Source organism: Pseudophryne corroboree, unplaced genomic scaffold (genome assembly GCF_028390025.1).
Source record: "Pseudophryne corroboree isolate aPseCor3 unplaced genomic scaffold, aPseCor3.hap2 scaffold_943, whole genome shotgun sequence".
NCBI lineage: Eukaryota > Metazoa > Chordata > Amphibia > Anura > Myobatrachidae > Pseudophryne > Pseudophryne corroboree.
The window spans coordinates 99,145-126,867 of record NW_026970523.1 but is presented as its reverse complement, the minus strand read 5'-3'; the positions used below and the strand labels follow the sequence as shown (position 1 = coordinate 126,867).

Below are 27,723 nucleotides of genomic sequence, written 5' to 3'. Positions count from 1 at the left end.
TAGCCATTTTTGTTAAGCTCAAGTGTAGTTGCTTCTCGGCCTTTTGGCTGTGATCTTGTATCGTGGTTGAAGGGTCTGCTGGAGGGAGGGATTGTTTTCTTCATTGGCGAAAAACCAAAGATATTCCAGGATGGAAGGCTTGGGAACACTATCTGTTTTTCAGTTGTGGAAGAGCACAGAGGTCGGATTGGACTACATTCTATAGTAAAGGATATCTTTCTATTTATTGACCCTCCCCTTATATGTGTCTGTGTTACAATAAAGCTTCGGTTTTGTGAATCCCTCACCCTCTTACACTCCACACCCATAGCCTTATTAACTGTTGTATTATTGTATAGTTTAAATGTATAGTGCAGTTCATGATTTATAGTGTAGACTGGCCTGTGCTGTAGTTCTTGAACTGTACTATACCGTCAGCATTTGTATTGTGTTTTGGCTGTGCTGCAACACTGTATTTATGTGTGCAATGTTTATGTATGTTTTTTTTTATGTCAATAAAGACTGCTTTTTCAAGCCAATATCTGAAAACAATCAATGTTTATCTTTGATGGCAATAAAAGTGGTATGATATTTGATGCTTTTGAAATCCAATATCTGATATGTCCCCTATCTGGGAACCATATATTAAATGGCTTTTCAGAAAAGGGAGATGGGAGAAGAGCTTTCAGTACTTGTAGGACCGATGCACATAAAGAAGCAAAAAAACATACATAAACATTACACACATAAGTACCGCGTTGCGGCACAGCCAAAACACAATAGAAATGCTGATGGTATAGTACAGTTCAAGAACTACAGCACAGGCCAGCCTACACTATAAATCATGAACTGCACTATACATTTAAACTGTACAATAATACAACAGTTAATAAGGCTATGGGTGTGGAGTGTAAGAGGGTGAGGGAATCACAAGCCCGAAGCTTTATTGAAAGACTGACACATATAAAGGGAGGATTAATAAATAGAAAGACATCCTTTACTATAGAATGTAGTCCAATCCGGTCTTTCAACTCTTCCACAATTGAAAAACGGATAGTGTTCCCAAGCCTTCCATCCTGGAATATCTTTGGTCTTTCGCCAATGAAGAAAGCAATCCCTCCCTCCAGCAGACCCTTCAACCACAATACAAGATCACAGCCAAAAGGCCGAGAAGCAACTACACTTGAGCTTAACAAAAATGGCTAAAACTTAGTGGAGGAAAGTGCAGTGCACCAAAACATAAGCTGACACAATCATGGAGAATGCGCCAGCATATATGCTCTTCTATCTATATTTTGCAAACATGCTCTTGCCCCTCCAGCTGCTCTATGTAGATTTAACGTCTGGCAAGGTGCATAACCCACTGACAAGCAGGCACACTCCTGCATGAGTTTTCACTCTCACTAGCTGGATGATACACAATCATTTGCATGTGCTCCACCTCCGACACACCACCCACCCAACCACCCAGTCACCAGAGCCACCCACAAACCAACTGGCTCCGTGATTTAATTTGCACAGTGTAGTCATCCAGGCAGCATGTCCTTCTCAATGGAAGGATCTCTGGTTCCATGGAATCTTCCGCATTGGAATGCTGCGGAACAAAAAGGATTTAAATATTCAGCTTGCTAGCATTCAATGTACCTGCGGCTTGGCTCTAGCACATGGGTCTTCATCCTGTGGCCCTCCAGCTGCTGTGAAACTACACATCCCAGCACGCCCTGCCACAGTTTTGCTATAAGGTATGCTAAAACTGAGGCAGGGCATGCTGGGATGTGTAATTCTACAGCAGCTGGAGGGTCGCAGGTTGAAGACCCATGTTTTAGCATGCCTGTTCTATGATGCATGTTCCGTGATGTCACAATCAGCTTGGAATGGGGTGTCTAGCTGGCATTTGCTGACAGCCACTTGAGGGAGACACACATCAGGAGATGCAGCATATCGGAGGTCTTCGATGCCTTTCCAGCAAATGCACACCACCTGCTGCTGGTCTGGACACAAAACAATGCCCACAATCGAAGTCCCAAAATGCCCAACTACAGGATTCATGTAAGTAGTGAATTTAGGAATGAATTTAGAAGTAGGAAATTAAGTTAGTTCACAAGTACATTCAAATTCAGATCTAAAGTCTAGGTAGGCCTCACGTCCTGGCAGCCGCCAGCATTTAAAAATGCCTTGATTAGAGGTACGGAATTAAATGTAGATAAGAAGTAGACACAAAATAAGACTCCGCAGAGCAGTTATCAGGTGTTTTTATCAATTGTTGCATTTAAAAAATCAAGCAATTAGGGAACACAATGTTGCAACAATGTAACCCTATTTGCAAAATAGTACTAAATAAGTTTGTCGATGTAAGACATTTGCAAAGGCGCATCCAAAACACGCTGGAAAATGCAACTGAATCTGTTTTTGGAGGCTAGAATAGGAAATGTGCATCGGTCCTACAAGTACTGAAAGCTCTTCTCCCATCTCCCTTTTCTGAAAAGCCATTTAATATATGGTTCCCAGATAGGGGACATATCAGATATTGCCTTTCAAAAGCAGCAAATATCATACCACTTCTATTGCCATCAAAGATAAACATTGATTGTTTTCAGATATTGGATTGAAAAAGCAGTCTTTATTGACATAAAGAAGCAAAAAAACATATATAAACATTACACACATAAGTACTGTGTTGCAGCACAGCCAAATCACAATACAAATGCTGTCGGTATAGTACAGTTCAAGAACTACAGTACAGGTCAGCCTACACTATAAATCATGAACTGCACTATACATTTAAACAATACAATAGTTAATAAGGCTATGGGTGTGGAGTGTAAGAGGGTGACGGAATCACAAGCCCAAAGCTTTATTGAAAGACAGACACATATAAAGGGAGGATTAATAAATACAAAGATACCCTTTACTATAGAATGTAGTCCAATCCGGTCTTTCAACTTTTCCACAACTGAAAAACGGATAGTGTTCCCAAGCCTTCCATCCTGGAATATCTTCAGTCTCTCGCCAATGAAGAAAACAATCCCTCCAGCAGACTCTTCAACCACAATACAATATCACAGCCAAAAGAGCGAGAAGCAACTACACTTGCGTTTAAACAAAATGGCTAAAACTTAGTGGAGGAAAGTGCAGTGCACCAAAACATAAGCTGACACAATCATGGAGAATGCGCCAGCATATATGCTCTTCTGTCTATATTTTCCAAACCTGCTCTTGTCCCCTCCAGTTGCTCCATGTAGATTTGACGTCTGGCAAGGTGCATAACTCACTGACAAACAGGCACACTCCTGCATGAGTTTTCTCTCTCACTAGCTGGATGATACACATTCATTTGCATGTGCTCCACCTCCGACACACCGCCCACCCAACCACCCAGTCACCAGAGCCACCCACAAGCCAACTGGCTCCGTGATTTAATTTGCACAGTGCAGTCATCCAGGCAGCATGTCCTTCTCAATGGAATAATCTCTGGTTCCATGGAATCTTCCGCATTGGAATGCTGCGGAACAAAAAGGATTTAAACATTCAGCTTGCTAGCATTCAATGTACCTGCGGTTTGGTTCTAGCACATGGGTCTTCATCCTGTGGCCCTCCAGCTGCTGTGAAACTACACATCCCAGCATGCCCTGCCACAGTTTTGCTATTAAGGTATGCTAAAACTGAGGCAGGGCATGCTGGGATATGTAGTTCCACAGCAGCTGGAGGGTCGCAGGTTGAAGACCCATGTTCTAGCATGCCTGTTCTATGATGCATGTTCCGTGATGTCACAATCAGCTTGGAATGGGGTGTCTAGCATGCATATGCTGACAGCCACTTGAGGCAGACACACATCAGGAGATGCAGCATATCGGAGGTCTTCGATGCCTTTCCAGCAAATGCACACCACCAGCTGCTGGTCTGGACACAAAACAATGCCCACAATTGAAGGCTCAAAATGCCCAACTACAGGATTAATGTAAGTAGTGAATTTAGGAATGAATTTAGAAGTAGGAAATTAAGTTAGTTCACAAGTACATTCAAATTCAGATCTAAAGACTAGGTAGGCCTCACGTCCTGGCAGCACCCAGCATTTAAAAATGCCTTGATTATAGGTAGGGAATTAAATGTAGATAAGAAGTAGACACAAAAGAAAACTCCACAGAGCAATTATCAGGTGTCTTTATCAATTTTTGCATTTAAAAAATCAAGCAATTAGGGAACACAATGTTGCGACAATGTAACCCTATTTGCAAAATAGTACTAAATAAGTTTGTCGATGTAAGACATTTGCAAAGGCGCAAACAAAACACGCTGGAAAATGCAACTGAATCTATTATTGGAGGTTAGAATAGATGCAGGATCAAGTAGCTCAATGGGTAGGGTGTTTGATTAGAATTTAACAGGTTATAGGTTTGAATCCTGGGTATGATAGTTTGAGGTGTTATTTAATAAAGTATGTTTATATATTAGTCACACATGGCTTACTTGTACAAATGGCATGTCACCAGTTAGTGCTGACTGCTGATATGCCATTTACACAAACATGCCATGTGTGACTGTATATGCATTTAAGGAGGGCACCCCTGCAATACCACAAACCATTGAGTGTCAAGTATACTAGATATATCTTCATATCTCATGTGCTTTCTCTGAGACCAATCTTGTTATGCCCCTTCCCCACAAGGCATGCGCCTTTTGTCCATATTGCAAAAATGGGGGGGAGGGCATATAATTCTCTGTCACAGGGCACCAAAAAGTCTAGTTATGGCTCTGGTATGCATTATGTAATCTGGCAGACCATCTCTCCAACACTGGCTGGTTGGAATAGAAATCCGGTTATCTATGTGAGCAAATGACCATCAACGATTTACTCTCAAACACTAAAAAATGGACAAAAATGGTCCCCTAAACAAATTGGTTAAATTTTGGGTTTAACCAATTTGTGTAATGACCATTTTTGACCACTTTTCTAGTGTTTGGGAGCAAATGGTTAATTGACATTTGCTCCTATACATTACCAGATTTTCATTCCATCCATCCAGACTGGATAGATAGCCTGACAGATAATTGTGTAGTGTACGCCCAGGATAACTGTTAGTCATGCTTTATTTTATGGCGGCACATAAATGGGTGGACAGATCCAGGGCAAGCACTGCCCACTCATGCATAGTTGTCAACTGATGTGAAGTTCCAGGGGGCAATCTCAGTTATAAAGAGAAGTTTCTGGAAATTGTCCCTAGTTAAAAAAAAAAAAAAATGTTTTATCAACTCCATTTATTTAGTATGATATCCCAGGTGATAGGATGCCGGCAGTCAGAACAACATACTTTATTAAATAACACATCTCAAACTACCATACCCAGGATTCAAACCTATAACCTGTTGAATTCTAATCAAACACCCTACCTATTGAGCTATTTGATCCTGCATAAAAATTGTGAACATTATATGAAGCTATTGGTACTTTGCAAAAAAAAAGAATCAGCATTACAACGCAGCAGATCCATGCAGTTTGCAGCCACACACTACATGTATCTGCTCAGCCACAATGCTGATTATTTCTTCACAAAGTACAAGGTGAGCTCCAAACAGAATTCTCTAGCTTAGAATTATACCTTTCTTTGCCAAACCTAGAAGTCGGGCCCCCCACCCTGGGATCCCCCAGAGGGAGGCCTGCACCGTCATGCGGCAGGCTTGTCCGTTTTGGAAGCAGGCTGATGGGCAGCCCAGGATTGCTTCAGTCTGGGCTTGGCAGGTCTGGAAACATGAGCTTGCTTTGGGTATGCCTGACCTTGGGTACGCTTTACCTGGAGGATGAAAGGGCCAAGAAAAGTACTTTTAGCCTTCTGCGTGGTAGGAGTCATACTAGGTAGGCAAGCTGTTTTAGCAGTAGCCAGATCAGCTACAATCTTATTGAGGTCTTCTCCAAAAGGAGATTCAACTGAGGCAGCACAAGGGAACTCTCATCTGGGGACAACAACTGCAGGGAGAACACATATTTTCAGATGAACATGGTAGGGCAGAAGGCTGCCTAATACTGAAGCACCCCCAAACAACAAATCAAATGCAACTTACTTGACAGAGATGTGCCTGAGCAACGGCCCTCCCCAGCCCTATCCCAAATCATACTTATTTTGCATAGGAGATACCATGGTCATGAAGATTGTTCTCCCAGGGTGAGGTTCATTCATTGCATTCTGGGTATGCTGACCCCTGTGATTTCCCCAAATGTGGGAAACTCGACTGCATTATTTGTGGTAGTGGGGGACTGTGTTTGTGCTTTCCTCTGGTCAGCTCTGGTAAAAGTCAGATTTCTTTGTCTCAGATCTTCCTCTAGCCTTGTTCTTCTTTCGAGAGTTCCCTTGTGCTGCCTCAGTTGGATCTCCTTCACTTGACAGGGGGGTGCCCGAGCAGCGACCCTCCCCAGCTCTAGCCCAACTCCTACTTACCTGCCAGGTGAGATACTATGATCATGAAGGTGCTTCTCCCAGGGCAAGGCTCACCCATTGCACTCTGGGTGTGCTGCCCCTGCGATTTCCCCAAATGTGGGAAACTTGACTGCATAATTTGAGTTTTCCCTGGTCGGCTCTCATGTAATTCAGATCTCTTTGTCTCAGGTCTCTCTCCAGCCTAGTTTGCTGTCTGGTTCCACTTCTTTTTTCTTGAGCCCCTCCTTTCTATACCCTTGTGCACTATCCTGACTTCTCCTCCCGTCTGCTTACTTTGTGCCTCCCAATGCACAATGCAAACTACGGGTAGTGCTGCAGGGCCCACACCCTTTTACTTGCTTTACAGAGCAGCTCTGGAGCTGTTACAGTGCCCAGCTGCAGCAAGAAATCAGCTTGAATGCTTCAGGGGCTGGGGAATGGCCAACATGAGCCCCACACCGAAGGAGGGTGGGGGTGCTTAATGCGAACTAGGGGTCATCCAAGCACCACAAAAGGCCTCCATGCCCTGCACGCTCCTTTTCTCTTTTCATATGCAGACGAGGGTTGAAGCCAACTTTGACCCACTGCTTGGATGACATCACCATATTCAAATCCATCTGCTGCAGGCCATCCCCCAGGAATGCTTGCACTAGTTGTTGCATTTGGTTTGTTGTTTGGGGGTGCTTCAGTATTAGGCAGCCTTCTGCCACCCCATGTTCATCTGAAAATATGTGTTCTCCCTGCAGTTGTTGTCCCCAGATGAGAGTTCCCTTGTGCTGCCTCAGTTGAATCTCCTTTACTTGACAGAGATGTGCCTGAGCAGCGGCCCTCCCCAGCCCTATCCCAAATCATACTTATTTTGCATAGGAGATACTATTGTCATGAAGATTGTTCTCCCAGGGTGAGGTTCATTCATTGCATTCTGGGTATGCTGACCCCTGTGATTTCCCCAAATGTGGGAAACTCGACTGCATTATTTGTGGTAGTGGTGGACTGTGTTTGTGCTTTCCTCTGGTCAGCTCTGGTAAAAGTCAGATTTCTTTGTCTCAGATCTTCCTCTAGCCTTGTTCTTCTTTTGAGAGTTCCCTTGTGCTGCCTCAGTTGGATCTCCTTCACTTGAAAGGTAGTGCCCGAGCAGCGACCCTCCCCAGCTCTAGCCCAACTCCTACTAACCTGCCAGGTGAGATACTATGATCATGAAGGTGCTTCTCCCAGGGCAAGGCTCACCCATTGCACTCTGGGAGTGCTGTCCCTTGCGATTTCCCCAAATGTGGGAAACTTGACTGCATAATTTGTGTTTCCCCTGGACGGCTCTCGTATAATTCAGATCTCTTTGTCTCAGGTCTCTCTACAGCCTAGTATGCTGTCTGTTTCCACTTCTCTTTTCTTGAGCCCCTCCCTTCTATAACCTTGTGAACTATCCTGACTTCTCCTCCCGTCTGCTTACTTTGTGCCTTCCAATGCACAATGCAAACTACAGGTAGTGCTGCAGGGCCCACACCCTTTTACTTGCCTTACAGAGCAGCTCTGGAGCTGTTACAGTACCCAGCTGCTGCAAGAAATCAGCTTGAATGCTTCAGGGGCTGGGGCATGGCCAACATGAGCCCCACACCGAAGGAGGGTGGGGGTGTTTAATGCGAACTAGGGGTCATCCAAGCGTCGCAAAAGGCCGCCATGCCCTGCATATCCCTTTTCTCTTTTCATAAGCAGACGAGGGTTGAAGCCAACTTTGACCCACTGCTTGGATGACATCACTTGCTGCCTTTCCAATGAAGCAAGTTTAATTTAGTAATAGGTGAAAAACCATCCCTACAAAGGTGTTAATCAGATACTTGGCTTTGTGGACACTTTTCAGAGAACAAATTTGTTAGCATAAAAATAAAGCCAGAAAATGAAGAGCTGTTTAATCACTCAATTGGATTTTTCTGCAAGCGTATTTCTTTTTCTCTGCAACCCACTGCTAAGTTGTGCTTCCTAGCTGTTCTTTTATAAAATCACTTAATCAAATCTAACTCTGATTACATCAGAGAAGGCCAGGTACCCTACACCATAAGAGGGGGTTTGAAATTTTGACTTGTCTACTTAAAGATCACCAAAATCTGATAACAAGGTAAATTACGTCCCTGGGTAGGATTGAACCACCAACCTTTTGGTTAATAACCGAACACGCTAACTGATTGCGCCACAGAGACACATTGCGAAAGTATATACTGACAAAGGCTAATAAGCATTCATCTAGAACGTTTCCTAGAAAAACTTTAAAAAGTCAATAATCTGGAGAGTTTTTGTAAGATGTTTCTTCCATCAACCAATGAAGAAACACATTGGTACTTTCCCATGATGAGTGAGTGCTTCAGGATCTCTTGCACTTACATGTGCAGCAGAGTACTGCAATGGAAGCATGCTGGGCCCATAACCCAGAGGTAGGCAGATTGAAACTATCCTCTGCTATATGCATTTTTTTTTGTTAATTAAAGTAATCCAAAACTGGGATTGATATTTTTGCTCTTTTATTTTTACTTAAAGTACAATAACTTTTATTATTTTAATTTGTTTTAATAGTATATTGACAGTATTGTTTTCTTTCAAAAATCCACTTAATTTTCTTTACCCTATTATTCAAATGGTAATTGACAAAAACAAACTACATTGTCACCAGAAGAGCAATACAAAATGTACAAGTGATATATTAAAATCATCTTTCCAGCTTGAATTTCAATGATGCATTGGGGCAACGATTTTGTGAGAAACCTCTTCACCCTTAAATAAAGATTTTCTTAATTCCTTACCTGTGTGCTAATTAGATATCACCTTGTTTTCACATTAAACAGACTTCCACATGAGAAAGCAGCAAGGATGCAGTGGCGTTAATGTTTCCTGGTGTCAACCTGTATTATTTCAGTAGATATTGAAATGAGGATGCATCTTGCTGCCTTTCCAATGAAGCATGTTTAATTTAGTAATAGGTGAAAAACCATCCCTACAAAGGTGTTAATCAGATACTTGGCTTTGTGGACTCTTTTCAGAGAACAAATTTGTTAGCATAAAAATAAAGCCAGAAAATGAAGAGCTGTTTAATCACTCAATTGGATTTTTCTGCCAGCATATTTCTTTTTCTCTGCAACCCACTGCTAAATTGTGCTTCCTAGCTGTTTTTTTTTATAAAATCACTTAATCAAATCTAACTCTGATTACATCAGAGTAGGCCAGGTACCATACACCATAAGAGAGGGTTTGAAATTTTGACTTGTCTACTTAAATATCACCAAAATCTGATCACAAGGTCAATTACGTCCCTGGGTGGGATTGAACCACCAACTTTTTGGTTAATAGCCGTACACACTAACTGATTGCGCTACAGCGACACTTTGCAAAAGTACATACTGACAAAGGCTAATAAGCATTCATCTAGAACGTTTCCTAGAAAAACTTTAAATAGTCAATAATCTGGAGAGTTTTTGTAAGATGTTTCTTCCATCAACCAATGAAGAAACACATTGGTACTTTCCCATGATGAGTGAGTGCTTCAGGATCTCTTGCACTTACATGTGCAGCAGAGTACTGTAATGGAAGCATGCTGGGTCCATAACCCAGAGGTAGGCAGATTGAAATTATCCTCTGCTATATGCATTTTTTTTTGTTAATTAAAGTAATCCAAAACTGGAATTGATATTTTTGCTCTTTTTATTTTACTTAAAGTACAATAACTTTTACCTTTTTAATTTGTTTTAATAGTATATAGACAGTATTGTTTTCTTTCAAAAATCCACTTAATTTTCTTTACCCGATTATTAAAATGGTAATTGACAAAAACAAACTACATTGTCACCAGAAGAGCAATACAAAATGTACAAGTGATATATTAAAATCATCTTTCCAGCTTGAATTTCAATGATGCATTGGGGCAACGATTTTGTGAGAAACATCTTACCATTAAATAAAGAATTTCTTAATTCCTTACCTGTGTGCTAATTAGATATCACCTTGTTTTCACATTAAACAGACTTCCACATGAGAAAGCAGCAAGGATGCAGTGGCGTTAATGTTTCCTGGTGTCAACCTGTATTATTTCAGTAGATCTTGAAATGAGGATGCATCTTGCTGCCTTTCCAATGAAGCATTTTTAATTTAGTAATAGGTGAAAAACCATCCCTACAAAGGTGTTAATCAGATACTTGTCTTTGTGGACTCTTTTCAGAGAACAAATTTGTTAGCATAAAAATAAAGTCAGAAAATGAAGAGCTGTTTAATCACTCAATTGGATTTTTCTGCCAGCATATTTCTTTTTATCTGCAACCCACTGCTAAATTGTGCTTCCTAGCTGTTTTTTTTATAAAATCACTTAATCAAATCTAACTCTGATTACATCAGAGTAGGCCAGGTACCCTACACCATAAGAGAGGGTTTGAAATTTTGACTTGTCTACTTAAATATCACCAAAATCTGATCACAAGGTCAATTACGTCCCTGGGTGGGATTGAACCACCAACTTTTTGGTTAATAGCCGTACACACTAACTGATTGCGCTACAGCGACACTTTGCAAAAGTACATACTGACAAAGGCTAATAAGCATTCATCTAGAACGTTTCCTAGAAAAACTTTAAATAGTCAATAATCTGGAGAGTTTTTGTAAGATGTTTCTTCCATCAACCAATGAAGAAACACATTGGTACTTTCCCATGATGAGTGAGTGCTTCAGGATCTCTTGCACTTACATGTGCAGCAGAGTACTGTAATGGAAGCATGCTGGGTCCATAACCCAGAGGTAGGCAGATTGAAATTATCCTCTGCTATATGCATTTTTTTTTGTTAATTAAAGTAATCCAAAACTGGGATTGATATTTTTGCTCTTTTTATTTTACTTAAAGTACAATAACTTTTACCTTTTTAATTTGTTTTAATAGTATATAGACAGTATTGTTTTCTTTCAAAAATCCACTTAATTTTCTTTACCCGATTATTAAAATGGTAATTGACAAAAACAAACTACATTGTCACCAGAAGAGCAATACAAAATGTACAAGTGATATATTAAAATCATCTTTCCAGCTTGAATTTCAATGATGCATTGGGGCAACGATTTTGTGAGAAACATCTTACCCTTAAATAAAGATTTTCTTAATTCCTTACCTGTGTGCTAATTAGATATCACCTTGTTTTCACATTAAACAGACTTCCACATGAGAAAGCAGCAAGGATGCAGTGGCGTTAATGTTTCCTGGTGTCAACCTGTATTATTTCAGTAGATATTGAAATGAGGATGCATCTTGCTGCCTTTCCAATGAAGCAAGTTTAATTTAGTAATAGGTGAAAAACCATCCCTACAAAGATGTTAATCCGATACTTGGCTTTGTGGACACTTTTCAGAGAACAAATTAGTTAGCATAAAAATAAAGCCAGAAAATGAAGAGCTGTTTAATCACTCAATTGGATTTTTCTGCCAGCATATTTCATTTTCTCTGCAACCCACTGCTAAATTGTGCTTCCTAGCTGTTTTTTGATAAAATCACTTAATCAAATCTAACTCTGATTACATCAGAGTAGGCCAGGTACCCTACACCATAAGAGGGGGTTTGAAATTTTGACTTGTCTACTTAAAGATCACCAAAATCTGATGACAAGGTCAATAACATCCCTGGGTGGGATTGAACCACCAACCCTTTGGTTAATAACCAAACACACTAACCGATTGCACCACAGAGACACTTTGCAAAAGTACATACTGACAAAGGCTAATAAGCATTCATCTAGAACGTTTCCTAGAAAACTTTAAAAAGTCAATAATCTGGAGAGTTTTTGTAAGATGTTTCTTCCATCAACCAATGAAGAAACGCATTGGTACTTTCCCATGATGAGTGAGTGCTTCAGGATCTCTTGCACTTACATGTGCAGCAGAGTACTGCAATTGAAGCATGCTGGGCCCCTTAACCCAGAGGTAGGCAGATTGAAACTATCCTCTGCTATATGCATTTTTTTTTTGTTAATTAAAGTAATCCAAAACTGGGATTGATATTTTTGCTCTTTTATTTTTACTTAAAGTACAATAACTTTTACCATTTTAATTTGTTTTAATAGTATATTGACAGTATTGTTTTCTTTCAAAAATCCACTTAATTTTCTTTACCCTATTATTAAAATGGTAATTGACAAAAACAAACTACATTGTCACCAGAAGAGCAATACAAAATGTACAAGTGATATATTAAAATCATCTTTCCAGCTTGAATTTCAATGATGCATTGGGGCAACGATTTTGTGAGAAACATCTTCACCCTTAAATAAAGATTTTCTTAATTCCTTACCTGTGTGCTAATTAGATATCACCTTGTTTTCACATTAAACAGACTTCCACATGAGAAAGCAGCAAGGATGCAGTGGCGTTAATGTTTCCTGGTGTCAACCTGTATTATTTCAGTAGATATTGAAATGAGGATGCATCTTGCTGCCTTTCCAATGAAGCAAGTTTAATTTAGTAATAGGTGAAAAACCATCCCTACAAAGATGTTAATCAGATACTTGGCTTTGTGGACACTTTTCAGAGAACAAATTTGTTAGCATAAAAATAAAGCCAGAAAATGAAGAGCTGTTTAATCACTCAATTGGATTTTTTTGCCAGCATATTTCTTTTTCTCTGCAAACCACTGCTAAATTGTGCTTCCTAGCTGTTTTTATAAAATCACTGAATCAAATCTAACTCTGATTACATCAGAGAAGGCCAGGTACCCTACACCATAACAGGGGTTTTTGAAATTTTGACTTGTCTACTTAAAGATCACCAAAATCTGATAACAAGGTCAATTACATCCCTGGGTGGGATTGAACCACCAACCTTTTGGTTAATAGCCGTACACACTAACTGATTGCGCCAAAGCGACACTTTGCAAAAGTACATACTGACAAAGGCTAATAAGCATTCATCTAGAACGTTTCCTAGAAAAACTTTAAATAGTCAATAATCTGGAGAGTTTTTGTAAAATGTTTCTTCCATCAACCAATGAAGAAACACATTGGTACTTTCCCATGATGAGTGAGTGCTTCAGGATCTCTTGCAATTACAAGTGCAGCAGAGTACTGTAATGGAAGCATGCTGGGTCCATAGCCCAGAGGTAAGCAGATTGAAACTATCCTCTGCTATATGCGTTTTTTTTTGTTAATTCAAGTAATCCAAAACTGGGATTGATATTTTTGCTCTTTTATTTTTACTTAAAGTACAATAACTTTTACCATTTTCATTTGTTTTAGTGCAAATGGCATATCAGCAGTCAGCACTAACTGGTGACATGCCATTTGTACAAGTAAGCCATGTGTGACTAATATATAAACATGCTTTATTAAATAACACCTCAAACTATCATACCCAGGATTCAAACCTATAACCTGTTGAATTTTAATCAAACACCCTACCCATGGAGCTACTTGATCCTACATCTTTTCTAACCTCCAAAAACAGATTCAGTTGCATTTTCCAGCGTGTTTTGTTTGCGCCTTTGCAAATGTCTTACATCGACCAACTTATTTAGTACTATTTTGCAAATAGGGTTACATTGTCGCAACATTGTGTTCCCTAATTGCTTGATTTTTTAAATGCAACAATTGATAAAGACACCTGATAATTGCTCTGTGGAGTCTTATTTTGTGTTTTGTGTTTAGTCTTTAGATCTGAATTTGAATGTACTTGTGAACTAACTTAATTTCCTACTTCTAAATTCATTCCTAAATTCACTACTTACATGAATCCTGTAGTTGGGCATTTTGGGACTTCGATTGTGGGCATTGTTTTGTGTCCAGACCAGCAGCAGGTGGTGTGCATTTGCTGGAAAGGCATCGAAGACCTCCGATATGCTGCATCTCCTGATGTGTGTCTCCCTCAAGTGGCTGTCAGCAAATGCCTGCTAGACACCCCATTCCAAGCTGATTGTGACATCATGGAACATGCATCATAGAACAGGCATGCTAAAACATGGTTCTTCAACCTGCGACCCTCCAGCTGCTGTGGAACTATACATCCCAGCATGCCCTGCCTCAGTTTTAGCATACCTTAATAGCAAAACTGTGGCAGGGCATGCTGGGATGTGTAGTTTCACAGCAGCTGGAGGGCCACAGGATGAAGACCCATGTGCTAGAGCCAAGCCGCAGGTACATTGAATGCTAGCAAGCTGAATATTTAAATCCTTTTTGTTCCGCAGCATTCCAATGCGGAAGATTCCATGGAACCAGAGATCCTTCCATTGAGAAGGACATGCTGCCTGGATGACTACACTGTGCAAATTAAATCACGGAGCCAGTTGGCTTGTGGGTGGCTCTGGTGACTGGGTGGTTGGGTGGGTGGTGTGTCGGAAGTGGAGCGCATGCAAATGATTGTGTATCATCCAGCTAGTGAGAGAGAAAACTCATGCAGGAGTGTGCCTGCTTGTCAGTGGGTTATGCACCTTGCCAGACGTTAAATCTACATAGAGCAGCTGGAGGGGACAAGAGCAGGTTTGCAAAATATAGATAGAAGAGCATATATGCTGGCGCATTCTCCATGATTGTGTCAGCTTATGTTTTGGTGCACTGCACTTTCCTCCACTAAGTTTTAGCCATTTTTGTTAAGCTCAAGTGTAGTTGCTTCTCGGCCTTTTGGCTGTGATCTTGTATCGTGGTTGAAGGGTCTGCTGGAGGGAGGGATTGTTTTCTTCATTGGCGAAAGACCAAAGATATTCCAGGATGGAAGGCTTGGGAACACTATCTGTTTTTCAGTTGTGGAAGAGCACAGAGGTCGGATTGGACTACATTCTATAGTAAAGGATATCTTTCTATTTATTGACCCTCCCCTTATATGTGTCTGTGTTACAATAAAGCTTCGGTTTTGTGAATCCCTCACCCTCTTACACTCCACACCCATAGCCTTATTAACTGTTGTATTATTGTATAGTTTAAATGTATAGTGCAGTTCATGATTTATAGTGTAGACTGGCCTGTGCTGTAGTTCTTGAACTGTACTATACCGTCAGCATTTGTATTGTGTTTTGGCTGTGCTGCAACACTGTATTTATGTGTGCAATGTTTATGTATGTTTTTTTTTATGTCAATAAAGACTGCTTTTTCAAGCCAATATCTGAAAACAATCAATGTTTATCTTTGATGGCAATAAAAGTGGTATGATATTTGATGCTTTTGAAATCCAATATCTGATATGTCCCCTATCTGGGAACCATATATTAAATGGCTTTTCAGAAAAGGGAGATGGGAGAAGAGCTTTCAGTACTTGTAGGACCGATGCACATAAAGAAGCAAAAAAACATACATAAACATTACACACATAAGTACCGCGTTGCGGCACAGCCAAAACACAATAGAAATGCTGATGGTATAGTACAGTTCAAGAACTACAGCACAGGCCAGCCTACACTATAAATCATGAACTGCACTATACATTTAAACTGTACAATAATACAACAGTTAATAAGGCTATGGGTGTGGAGTGTAAGAGGGTGAGGGAATCACAAGCCCGAAGCTTTATTGAAAGACTGACACATATAAGGGGAGGATTAATACATAGAAAGACATCCTTTACTATAGAATGTAGTTCAATCCGGTCTTTCAACTCTTCCACAATTGAAAAACGGATAGTGTTCCCAAGCCTTCCATCCTGGAATATCTTTGGTCTTTCGCCAATGAAGAAAGCAATCCCTCCCTCCAGCAGACCCTTCAACCACAATACAAGATCACAGCCAAAAGGCCGAGAAGCAACTACACTTGAGCTTAACAAAAATGGCTAAAACTTAGTGGAGGAAAGTGCAGTGCACCAAAACATAAGCTGACACAATCATGGAGAATGCGCCAGCATATATGCTCTTCTATCTATATTTTGCAAACCTGCTCTTGTCCCCTCCAGCTGCTCTATGTAGATTTAACGTCTGGCAAGGTGCATAACCCACTGACAAGCAGGCACACTCCTGCATGAGTTTTCACTCTCACTAGCTGGATGATACACAATCATTTGCATGTGCTCCACCTCCGACACACCACCCACCCAACCACCCAGTCACCAGAGCCACCCACAAACCAACTGGCTCCGTGATTTAATTTGCACAGTGTAGTCATCCAGGCAGCATGTCCTTCTCAATGGAAGGATCTCTGGTTCCATGGAATCTTCCGCATTGGAATGCTGCGGAACAAAAAGGATTTAAATATTCAGCTTGCTAGCATTCAATGTACCTGCGGCTTGGCTCTAGCACATGGGTCTTCATCCTGTGGCCCTCCAGCTGCTGTGAAACTACACATCCCAGCATGCCCTGCCACAGTTTTGCTATAAGGTATGCTAAAACTAAGGCAGGGCATGCTGGGATGTGTAGTTCCACAGCAGTTGGAGGGTCGCAGGTTGAAGACCCATGTTTTAGCATGCCTGTTCTATGATGCATGTTCCGTGATGTCACAATCAGCTTGGAATGGGGTGTCTAGCAGGCATTTGCTGACAGCCACTTGAGGGAGACACACATCAGGAGATGCAGCATATCGGAGGTCTTCGATGCCTTTCCAGCAAATGCACACCACCTGCTGCTGGTCTGGACACAAAACAATGCCCACAATCGAAGTCCCAAAATGCCCAACTACAGGATTCATGTAAGTAGTGAATTTAGGAATGAATTTAGAAGTAGGAAATTAAGTTAGTTCACAAGTACATTCAAATTCAGATCTAAAGTCTAGGTAGGCCTCACGTCCTGGCAGCCGCCAGCATTTAAAAATGCCTTGATTAGAGGTACGGAATTAAATGTAGATAAGAAGAAGACACAAAATAAGACTCCGCAGAGCAGTTATCAGGTGTTTTTATCAATTGTTGCATTTAAAAAATCAAGCAATTAGGGAACACAATGTTGCAACAATGTAACCCTATTTGCAAAATAGTACTAAATAAGTTTGTCGATGTAAGACATTTGCAAAGGCGCATCCAAAACACGCTGGAAAATGCAACTGAATCTGTGTTTGGAGGCTAGAATAGGAAATGTGCATCGGTCCTACAAGTACTGAAAGCTCTTCTCCCATCTCCCTTTTCTGAAAAGCCATTTAATATATGGTTCCCAGATAGGGGACATATCAGATATTGCCTTTCAAAAGCAGCAAATATCATACCACTTCTATTGCCATCAAAGATAAACATTGATTGTTTTCAGATATTGGATTGAAAAAGCAGTCTTTATTGACATAAAGAAGCCATAAAACATACATAAACATTACACACATAAGTACTGTGTTGCAGCACAGCCAAAACACAATACAAATGCTGTCAGTATAGTACAGTTCAAGAACTACAGCACAGGTCAGCCTACACTATAAATCATGAACTGCACTATACATTTAAACAATACAATAGTTAATAAGGCTATGGGTGTGGAGTGTAAGAGGGTGACGGAATCACAAGCCCAAAGCTTTATTGAAAGACAGACACATATAAAGGGAGGATTAATAAATACAAAGATACCCTTTACTATAGAATGTAGTCCAATCCGGTCTTTCAACTCTTCCACAACTGAAAAACGGATAGTGTTCCCAAGCCTTCCATCCTGGAATATCTTCAGTCTCTCGCCAATGAAGAAAACAATCCCTCCAGCAGACTCTTCAACCACAATACAATATCACAGCCAAAAGAGCGAGAAGCAACTACACTTGCGTTTAAACAAAATGGCTAAAACTTAGTGGAGGAAAGTGCAGTGCACCAAAACATAAGCTGACACAATCATGGAGAATGCGCCAGCATATATGCTCTTCTGTCTATATTTTCCAAACCTGCTCTTGTCCCCTCCAGTTGCTCCATGTAGATTTGACGTCTGGCAAGGTGCATAACTCACTGACAAGCAGGCACACTCCTGCATGAGTTTTCTCTCTCTCTAGCTGGATGATACACATTCATTTGCATGTGCTCCACCTCCGACACACCGCCCACCTAACCACCCAGTAACCAGAGCCACCCACAAGCCAACTGGCTCCGTGATTTAATTTGCACAGTGCAGTCATCCAGGCAGTATGTCCTTCTCAATGGAATAATCTCTGGTTCCATGGAATCTTCCACATTGGAATGCTGCGGAACAAAAAGGATTTAAACGTTCAGCTTGCTAGCATTCAATGTACCTGCGGTTTGGTTCTAGCACATGGGTCTTCATCCTGTGGCCCTCCAGCTGCTGTGAAACTACACATCCCAGCATGCCCTGCCACAGTTTTGCTATTAAGGTATGCTAAAACTGAGGCAGGGCATGCTGGGATATGTAGTTCCACAGCAGCTGGAGGGTCGCAGGTTGAAGACCCATGTTCTAGCATGCCTGTTCTATGATGCATGTTCCGTGATGTCACAATCAGCTTGGAATGGGGTGTCTAGCATGCATTTGCTGACTGCCACTTGAGGCAGACACACATCAGGAGATGCAGCATATCGGAGGTCTTCGATGCCTTTCCAGCAAATGCACACCACCAGCTGCTGGTCTGGACACAAAACAATGCCCACAATTGAAGGCTCAAAATGCCCAACTACAGGATTAATGTAAGTAGTGAATTTAGGAATGAGTTTAGAAGTAGGAAATTAAGTTAGTTCACAAGTACATTCAAATTCAGATCTAAAGACTAGGTAGGCCTCACGTCCTGGCAGCACCCAGCATTTAAAAATGCCTTGATTATAGGTAGGGAATTAAATGTAGATAAGAAGTAGACACAAAAGAAGACTCCACAGAGCAATTATCAGGTGTCTTTATCAATTTTTGCATTTAAAAAATCAAGCAATTAGGGAACACAATGTTGCGACAATGTAACCCTATTTGCAAAATAGTACTAAATAAGTTTGTCGATGTAAGACATTTGCAAAGGCGCAAACAAAACACGCTGGAAAATGCAACTGAATCTGTTTTTGGAGGTTAGAATAGATGCAGGATCAAGTAGCTCAATGGGTAGGGTGTTTGATTAGAATTTAACAGGTTATAGGTTTGAATCCTGGGTATGATAGTTTGAGGTGTTATTTAATAAAGTATGTTTATATATTAGTCACACATGGCTTACTTGTACAAATGGCATGTCACCAGTTAGTGCTGACTGCTGATATGCCATTTACACAAACATGCCATGTGTGACTGTATATGCATTTAAGGAGGGCACCCCTGCAATACCACAAACCATTGAGTGTCAAGTATACTAGATATATCTTCATATCTCATGTGCTTTCTCTGAGATCAATCTTGTTATGCCCCTTCCCCACAAGGCATGCGCCTTTTGTCCATATTGCAAAAATGGGGGGGAGGGCATATAATTCTCTGTCACAGGGCACCAAAAAGTCTAGTTATGGCTCTGGTATGCATTATGTAATCTGGCAGACCATCTCTCCAACACTGGCTGGTTGGAATAGAAATCCGGTTATCTATGTGAGCAAATGACCATCAACGATTTACTCTCAAACACTAAAAAATGGACAAAAATGGTCCCCTAAACAAATTGGTTAAATTTTGGGTTTAACCAATTTGTGTAATGACCATTTTTGACCACTTTTCTAGTGTTTGGGAGCAAATGGTTAATTGACATTTGCTCCTATACATTACCAGATTTTCATTCCATCCATCCAGACTGGATAGATAGCCTGACAGATAATTGTGTAGTGTACGCCCAGGATAACTGTTAGTCATGCTTTATTTTATGGCGGCACATAAATGGGTGGACAGATCCAGGGCAAGCACTGCCCACTCATGCATAGTTGTCAACTGATGTGAAGTTCCAGGGGGCAATCTCAGTTATAAAGAGAAGTATCTGGAAATTGTCCCTAGTTAAAAAAAAAAAAAATTTGATCAACTCCATTTATTTAGTATGATATCCCAGGTGATAGGATGCCGGCAGTCAGAACAACATACTTTATTAAATAACACATCTCAAACTACCATACCCAGGATTCAAACCTATAACCTGTTGAATTCTAATCAAACACCCTACCTATTGAGCTATTTGATCCTGCATAAAAATTGTGAACATTATATGAAGCTATTGGTACTTTGCAAAAAAAAAGAATCAGCATTACAACGCAGCAGATCCATGCAGTTTGCAGCCACACACTACATGTATCTGCTCAGCCACAATGCTGATTATTTCTTCACAAAGTACAAGGTGAGCTCCAAACAGAATTCTCTAGCTTAGAATTATACCTTTCTTTGCCAAACCTAGAAGTCGGGCCCCCCACCCTGGGATCCCCCAGAGGGAGGCCTGCACCGTCATGCGGCAGGCTTGTCCGTTTTGGAAGCAGGCTGATGGGCAGCCCAGGATTGCTTCAGTCTGGGCTTGGCAGGTCTGGAAACATGAGCTTGCTTTGGGTATGCCTGACCTTGGGTACGCTTTACCTGGAGGATGAAAGGGCCAAGAAAAGTACTTTTAGCCTTCTGCGTGGTAGGAGTCATACTAGGTAGGCAAGCTGTTTTAGCAGTAGCCAGATCAGCTACAATCTTATTGAGGTCTTCTCCAAAAGGAGATTCAACTGAGGCAGCACAAGGGAACTCTCATCTGGGGACAACAACTGCAGGGAGAACACATATTTTCAGATGAACATGGTAGGGCAGAAGGCTGCCTAATACTGAAGCACCCCCAAACAACAAATCAAATGCAACTTACTTGACAGAGATGTGCCTGAGCAACGGCCCTCCCCAGCCCTATCCCAAATCATACTTATTTTGCATAGGAGATACCATGGTCATGAAGATTGTTCTCCCAGGGTTAGGTTCATTCATTGCATTCTGGGTATGCTGACCCCTGTGATTTCCCCAAATGTGGGAAACTCGACTGCATTATTTGTGGTAGTGGGGGACTGTGTTTGTGCTTTCCTCTGGTCAGCTCTGGTAAAAGTCAGATTTCTTTGTCTCAGATCTTCCTCTAGCCTTGTTCTTCTTTCGAGAGTTCCCTTGTGCTGCCTCAGTTGGATCTCCTTCACTTGACAGGGGGGTGCCCGAGCAGCGACCCTCCCCAGCTCTAGCCCAACTCCTACTTAGTTGCCAGGTGAGATACTATGATCATGAAGTTGCTTCTCCCAGGGCAAGGCTCACCCATTGCACTCTGGGTGTGCTGCCCCTGCGATTTCCCCAAATGTGGGAAACTTGACTGCATAATTTGAGTTTTCCCTGGTCGGCTCTCATGTAATTCAGATCTCTTTGTCTCAGGTCTCTCTCCAGCCTAGTTTGCTGTCTGGTTCTACTTCTTTTTTCTTGAGCCCCTCCCTTCTATACCCTTGTGCACTATCCTGACTTCTCCTCCCGTCTGCTTACTTTATGCCTCCCAATGCACAATGCAAACTACGGGTAGTGCTGCAGGGCCCACACCCTTTTACTTGCTTTACAGAGCAGCTCTGGAGCTGTTACAGTGCCCAGCTGCTGCAAGAAATCAGCTTGAATGCTTCAGGGGCTGGGGAATGGCCAACATGAGCCCCACACCGAAGGAGGGTGGGGGTGCTTAATGCGAACTAGGGGTCATCCAAGCACCACAAAAGGCCTCCATGCCCTGCACGCTCCTTTTCTCTTTTCATATGCAGACGAGGGTTGAAGCCAACTTTGACCCACTGCTTGGATGACATCACCATATTCAAATCCATCTGCTGCAGGCCATCCCCCAGGAATGCTTGCACTAGTTGTTGCATTTGGTTTGTTGTTTGGGGGTGCTTCAGTATTAGGCAGCCTTCTGCCACCCCATGTTCATCTGAAAATATGTGTTCTCCCTGCAGTTGTTGTCCCCAGATGAGAGTTCCCTTGTGCTGCCTCAGTTGAATCTCCTTTACTTGACAGAGATGTGCCTGAGCAGTGGCCCTCCCCAGCCCTATCCCAAATCAAAAAAACACAAAAACTACCCACACAGGTGTGACCCTCTGTAGGAAATCAGTAGCGCTGTCCCCACCATTTATCGGAGATAATCAATAAATAATTAAAAAATGGCTAATTACTATTAAATTTTAAAACATATAAATCATATTTTATTAACATATATTGCTGCAGCAAAATTGACATACATAAAAATGCATATTGTGTATAGTGGATGCCTTTAATGTAAATGCTCCACATACACAAATGTATATACTTAATTACGTTTATTCTCTGAGGCTTGGATTTTAATAAGCTGACTTCAAAATGTCCACATAGATTAATGATAGACCAATGAGCTCGGCATTTACGGACACTGCTTGCATGAGTATGTCCTTAATTAATTAATGTCCCGAAAAAGATGTGTGCACACATATATCACTTTGAATGGATAGTTACCATGGGCGATAAGTTTTTCATTCACCTCTTTAGAACAGTCTGTTTAGGACCGTCCCAATTGGAAAGACTCCCTCTGCTGGTGCTTGTCCATTTACTGCAGAATATCTGGAGACAATATCCACGGGAATCCGTCCACAGTGCTCCGGCTCCCTCTGCTGGTGGCTAACCGCAATTGCAGGTGGACTGGCTGTTTTGTCGTAGCCAGAAGCCGGTGATCGTGTAAAACAAGCAGGAGGTGATAGTCACTGCCAGTAGGTCCTTCGAAAACGCGTTTCTCCGCCTTCCCAGTGCGTTCAGCGGCTTCCTCAGTTCGAATGACCATCATCCCAATGAACACTTTATATAGCCCCACTTATTTGAAATTCCCGCGGCCATTCGCGCATGCGCACTCAAACGTGCGTTCCAAGCCTCAGTCTCATTACAAACTTTAAATAGACTCCAGCGGCCATTTTAGCTGGTTAAAACACACGATCCAAGCCTCATTATCACACCCGGAAGTTGCATCCATCGTTCTTATTAACAATATCAGAATCAAGCCTCGTTTTAAAACATAATTATCTACAACTTCATATTCAATTATACTGAACTCTAATGCAATTTGCTCAACAAGATTACGTCACTTAGTTTAATCATAATTAATTTATCATGATTACAAGTAATCCATGTCTTATTTGACAACATCAGTACAAATATGACCGTATTTAAGAACAATATTAATACTAGTCAACACATCCTATTTTATTAGCACAGGTGATAAATATATTAAATATACTGCTCAACAGTATCATTACTCGGAAATAAAAGGGGACTAATTTTGATTATAATTTGTACTTTATAATTTATAATTTAGATCCCCACACGCCATCTTGTGGTTCAAATACATAATTACATTAAGATCGAAAATGACATCATTATAACAAATACTTTTGTTAAGGAGGTAGATCAAAACCGATATTTACATTACAAAAGTAGTCATTTACAACGATGGAAGGATAATATACTGAAGGGCCAGTTCCTTCGGATAAAAAGGAATTGTTCCACCAAAGAAGGAGCAAGAGAACAAATGGAATCTCTCTATGGGGCGTTTCTTACGCAGGGGTATCCAATATCTGTTCTTGACCAGGCTTGGAAGGAGGTGGAAAATATGGAAAGAGACCATTTATTGGATACCACCAGCAAAAATACTAGAAAGAAAAATAACAAAATGACGGATAGGACAACAATGTTTGTAACTAAGTATAATACTAGTGCATACAAGATCAAGAGGATAATTAAGAAGAACTTTTCTATTCTCAAGTTGGATGAGATGTTGAACTCCAATGTAGTCCTTAGTGAACAGGTAATATTTCGGAAGTCAGATAGTCTGAAGTCCGCACTAGCTCCAAGTTTTTTTAGGAGACCTGGGGAAAAATCCATGGCTCCAGATGCCCAAGGGGGACAAATAGATACATGGATACCCAAACCGCCATTAGGGTTCCATAAGTGTGGTAGACTAAACTGTACAACATGCAAACACACAAAAAAGAAAACCACACAATTTGTCTCATCTGTATCGGGAGAGAAATTCAATATAAAAAGTTTTCTGAATTGTAGATCCATGTATGTTATCTACGTCTTACAGTGTGGTTGTGGAGCACAGTACGTGGGGCGCACCACTCGGGCACTTCACGTTAGGTTCATGGAGCATAAAAGACAGATAGATAAAAAAGTAGGAAACACCTACCTATACCGCCATATTTTGGAATGCAATGGAGGGAAAAGTGATAATCTACAAATCATGGCAATTGAACAAGTGGCGGTAACCAGTAGAGGAGGTGATAGGTATAAAAGGTTATGTAAGAAAGAGGCTTTCTGGATCTTTAGCCTAAAAACCTTGATCCCGCAGGGTCTGAATGATACGGTTGAGTTAAATAAAATCTAAGTTCAAATGTTTAATATTTATAATATAAATATTTGATTTTTATAAATATCATTCTTGACATATAATATATGGGGGGGTGGGATAGGATATGGTTCCTTATGATGCTGGATTAAGGAGATGGAGATAACAGGATTATGTATAACAATACGAAGGGGTGTAATTATGTATTTGAACCACAAGATGGCGTGTGGGGATCTAAATTATAAATTATAAAGTACAAATTATAATCAAAATTAGTCCCCTTTTATTTCCGAGTAATGATACTGTTGAGCAGTATATTTAATATATTTATCACCTGTGCTAATAAAATAGGATGTGTTGACTAGTATTAATATTGTTCTTAAATACGGTCATATTTGTACTGATGTTGTCAAATAAGACATGGATTACTTGTAATCATGATAAATTAATTATGATTAAACTAAGTGACGTAATCTTGTTGAGCAAATTGCATTAGAGTTCAGTATAATTGAATATGAAGTTGTAGATAATTATGTTTTAAAACGAGGCTTGATTCTGATATTGTTAATAAGAACGATGGATGCAACTTCCGGGTGTGATAATGAGGCTTGGATCGTGTGTTTTAACCAGCTAAAATGGCCGCTGGAGTCTATTTAAAGTTTGTAATGAGACTGAGGCTTGGAACGCACATTTGAGTGCGCATGCGCGAATGGCCGCGGGAATTTCAAATAAGTGGGGCTATATAAAGTGTTCATTGGGATGATGGTCATTCGAACTGAGGAAGCCGCTGAACGCACTGGGAAGGCGGAGAAACGCGTTTTCGAAGGACCTACTGGCAGTGACTATCACCTCCTGCTTGTTTTACACGATCACCGGCTTCTGGCTACGACAAAACAGCCAGTCCACCTGCAATTGCGGTTAGCCACCAGCAGAGGGAGCCGGAGCACTGTGGACGGATTCCCGTGGATATTGTCTCCAGATATTCTGCAGTAAATGGACAAGCACCAGCAGAGGGAGTCTTTCCAATTGGGACGGTCCTAAACAGACTGTTCTAAAGAGGTGAATGAAAAACTTATCGCCCATGGTAACTATCCATTCAAAGTGATATATGTGTGCACACATCTTTTTCGGGACATTAATTAATTAAGGACATACTCATGCAAGCAGTGTCCGTAAATGCCGAGCTCATTGGTCTATCATTAATCTATGTGGACATTTTGAAGTCAGCTTATTAAAATCCAAGCCTCAGAGAATAAACGTAATTAAGTATATACATTTGTGTATGTGGAGCATTTACATTAAAGGCATCCACTATACACAATATGCATTTTTATGTATGTCAATTTTGCTGCAGCAATATATGTTAATAAAATATGATTTATATGTTTTAAAATTTAATAGTAATTAGCCATTTTTTAATTATTTATTGATTATCTCCGATAAATGGTGGGGACAGCGCTACTGATTTCCTACAGAGGGTCACACCTGTGTGGGTAGTTTTTGTGTTTTTTTGTTCAATATAGGGATTGCAATTATCCCTGTATCAGGAGCAGCAGTCTCCGCCATTGTCTAAAATCTCCTTGATCCAGCGGGTACTGGCGCCGGAGAGTGTATACTTCTGTCCACACAAGGTTGGTGTGTGGGCGGTTGTGTACACATCCAGTATCATTTATTCTTTGATTTGATTGTCTTAGGTAATTGCATCTCGGGCAGCAGGTAACTTGGGGAACCATTGATATGGCAGCGCTTAAGTGCATAGCTGAACGATTGGAAAGACGCAATGTGTATTTAAGAGGGGGGGAAGATATACAAATTATGGAGAGGGATGAGAATTTGGAGGATATGCATGGTTTATTCAATAGACTAGAAAATCTATGTATAGAGGAAACAAGGCACTGGTGGGACCAGGTGTCCTTACAGAAATATTTAGATCAAGGTTTGATACCCAGGGGATTGAGGATTTTAAAGACCTCTACGTTTAAAGAGGACAAGCAGTTTTCAGAGGAATGGAATAAATTACTAGATAATTGTTCCATAAACCTTATGAAATTGCTTGTCAGATTTAGGGAAGACAAAGTTAGTGTGATACAGAAGGAAATTGAAAAGACCCAGGATTTGTTGAAATCTTTTTCTGAAGACAAAGGATTCAATGAAAGAGATCTGAGAGTAAATCGTAAGGTGGAGGATTTTGAAAAAACCTTAGTCTTCAGAAAAAACAACAAACTAAATCGGGATAAATTAGACTATCAAAAGGGAGAGGTTCACACTTACAATAGAAGGAGGGACAACATCTATGACCAAAAACCCTCTAAAAGGGAATTAGGACCCAGACAAAATCTTGAACATAGATTAGGTCATTACAGGGGACCAAGAACCCCAATTGATCGGAGAGATTCCAGGAGTTTTAGGAATCAGGATGAGGGGAATTGGGAACCAAATACCTATAGGAATAGGCATGATAATTTATTCCAACAAAATAGTGTCAAATCCCCAGCCCCATATTCCAAGTGGAGTAGAAGAGACTCTGGAAGGGATGATTGGGTAGATATGGGAGGGAAGAATAGGCAACAGTCGAACACCCATGGTGGCACAAATAATTTTTTGGAGGACAGCCACAGATTCCAAAACCGTCCACAAAGAAAGTACGAAGGAACAGGGTGGTCCGGAAAAAGGCAAAGAGAACAAGAGCCAGAGGAAAGAGAGGAAGAAAGAGTAGGTCAAGTAAAAAACATGAAATTAAAGTGAAGGGAAAAGGGGTTTTTAATTTGTCCTCAAAAAAGTTTGGTCCAGATCAACTGAGATTGCTTGAAAAGGGCTTAAACTTTGCTCCCGCCCAAAAACCCAACTTATTCGATCTATTCGTTGATCTTAATAGATATATCAGAACGCTAAGTAGAAAGCGATATTTCGCGATGAAAAATATGAAGAAAAAAGGTATTGAAGGTAATCCCATTATATTGGATCAGGATGACCAATTAATGGTTGATATATTAGAATCCTTGGCAGATGAATCAACGAATGAGTCGAATAAGGAGGACTATACTAAAATATTTGATGGTAATGGGACAAACAGATTTAAAAATAAGTCTGAGTTTTACCCGCTGACTTATAGAGGGCCCTATATTGAGAGCTTCTATAAGTCAACATTAGAACAATTTAGGGAGATGTGCCAAAAATCAGAGAAACAATCGTTAAAGGATAATTTGAGT

General features: G+C 40.8%; 6 non-coding genes across 6 annotated transcripts; all 6 read left to right on the top strand.

The window, feature by feature from the left end:
• The first annotated feature begins 6,086 nt into the window (after nucleotides 1-6,086).
• Nucleotides 6,087-6,250, top strand: LOC135047827 (U1 spliceosomal RNA). The gene has a single exon (XR_010239811.1). It is a non-coding gene; the product is annotated as a U1 spliceosomal RNA (small nuclear RNA).
• Nucleotides 6,251-6,402: 152 nt separating this feature from the next.
• LOC135047824 (U1 spliceosomal RNA) lies at nucleotides 6,403-6,565 on the top strand. Its single transcript, XR_010239808.1, has one exon. It is a non-coding gene; the product is annotated as a U1 spliceosomal RNA (small nuclear RNA).
• Nucleotides 6,566-7,239: 674 nt separating this feature from the next.
• LOC135047922 (U1 spliceosomal RNA) lies at nucleotides 7,240-7,403 on the top strand. The gene has a single exon (XR_010239891.1). It is a non-coding gene; the product is annotated as a U1 spliceosomal RNA (small nuclear RNA).
• A 151-nt stretch (nucleotides 7,404-7,554) lies between these two features.
• LOC135047825 (U1 spliceosomal RNA) lies at nucleotides 7,555-7,718 on the top strand. The gene has a single exon (XR_010239809.1). It is a non-coding gene; the product is annotated as a U1 spliceosomal RNA (small nuclear RNA).
• A 13,333-nt stretch (nucleotides 7,719-21,051) lies between these two features.
• Nucleotides 21,052-21,215, top strand: LOC135047910 (U1 spliceosomal RNA). The gene has a single exon (XR_010239879.1). It is a non-coding gene; the product is annotated as a U1 spliceosomal RNA (small nuclear RNA).
• Nucleotides 21,216-21,367: 152 nt separating this feature from the next.
• Nucleotides 21,368-21,530, top strand: LOC135047859 (U1 spliceosomal RNA). Its single transcript, XR_010239832.1, has one exon. It is a non-coding gene; the product is annotated as a U1 spliceosomal RNA (small nuclear RNA).
• Nucleotides 21,531-27,723: the final 6,193 nt, after the last annotated feature.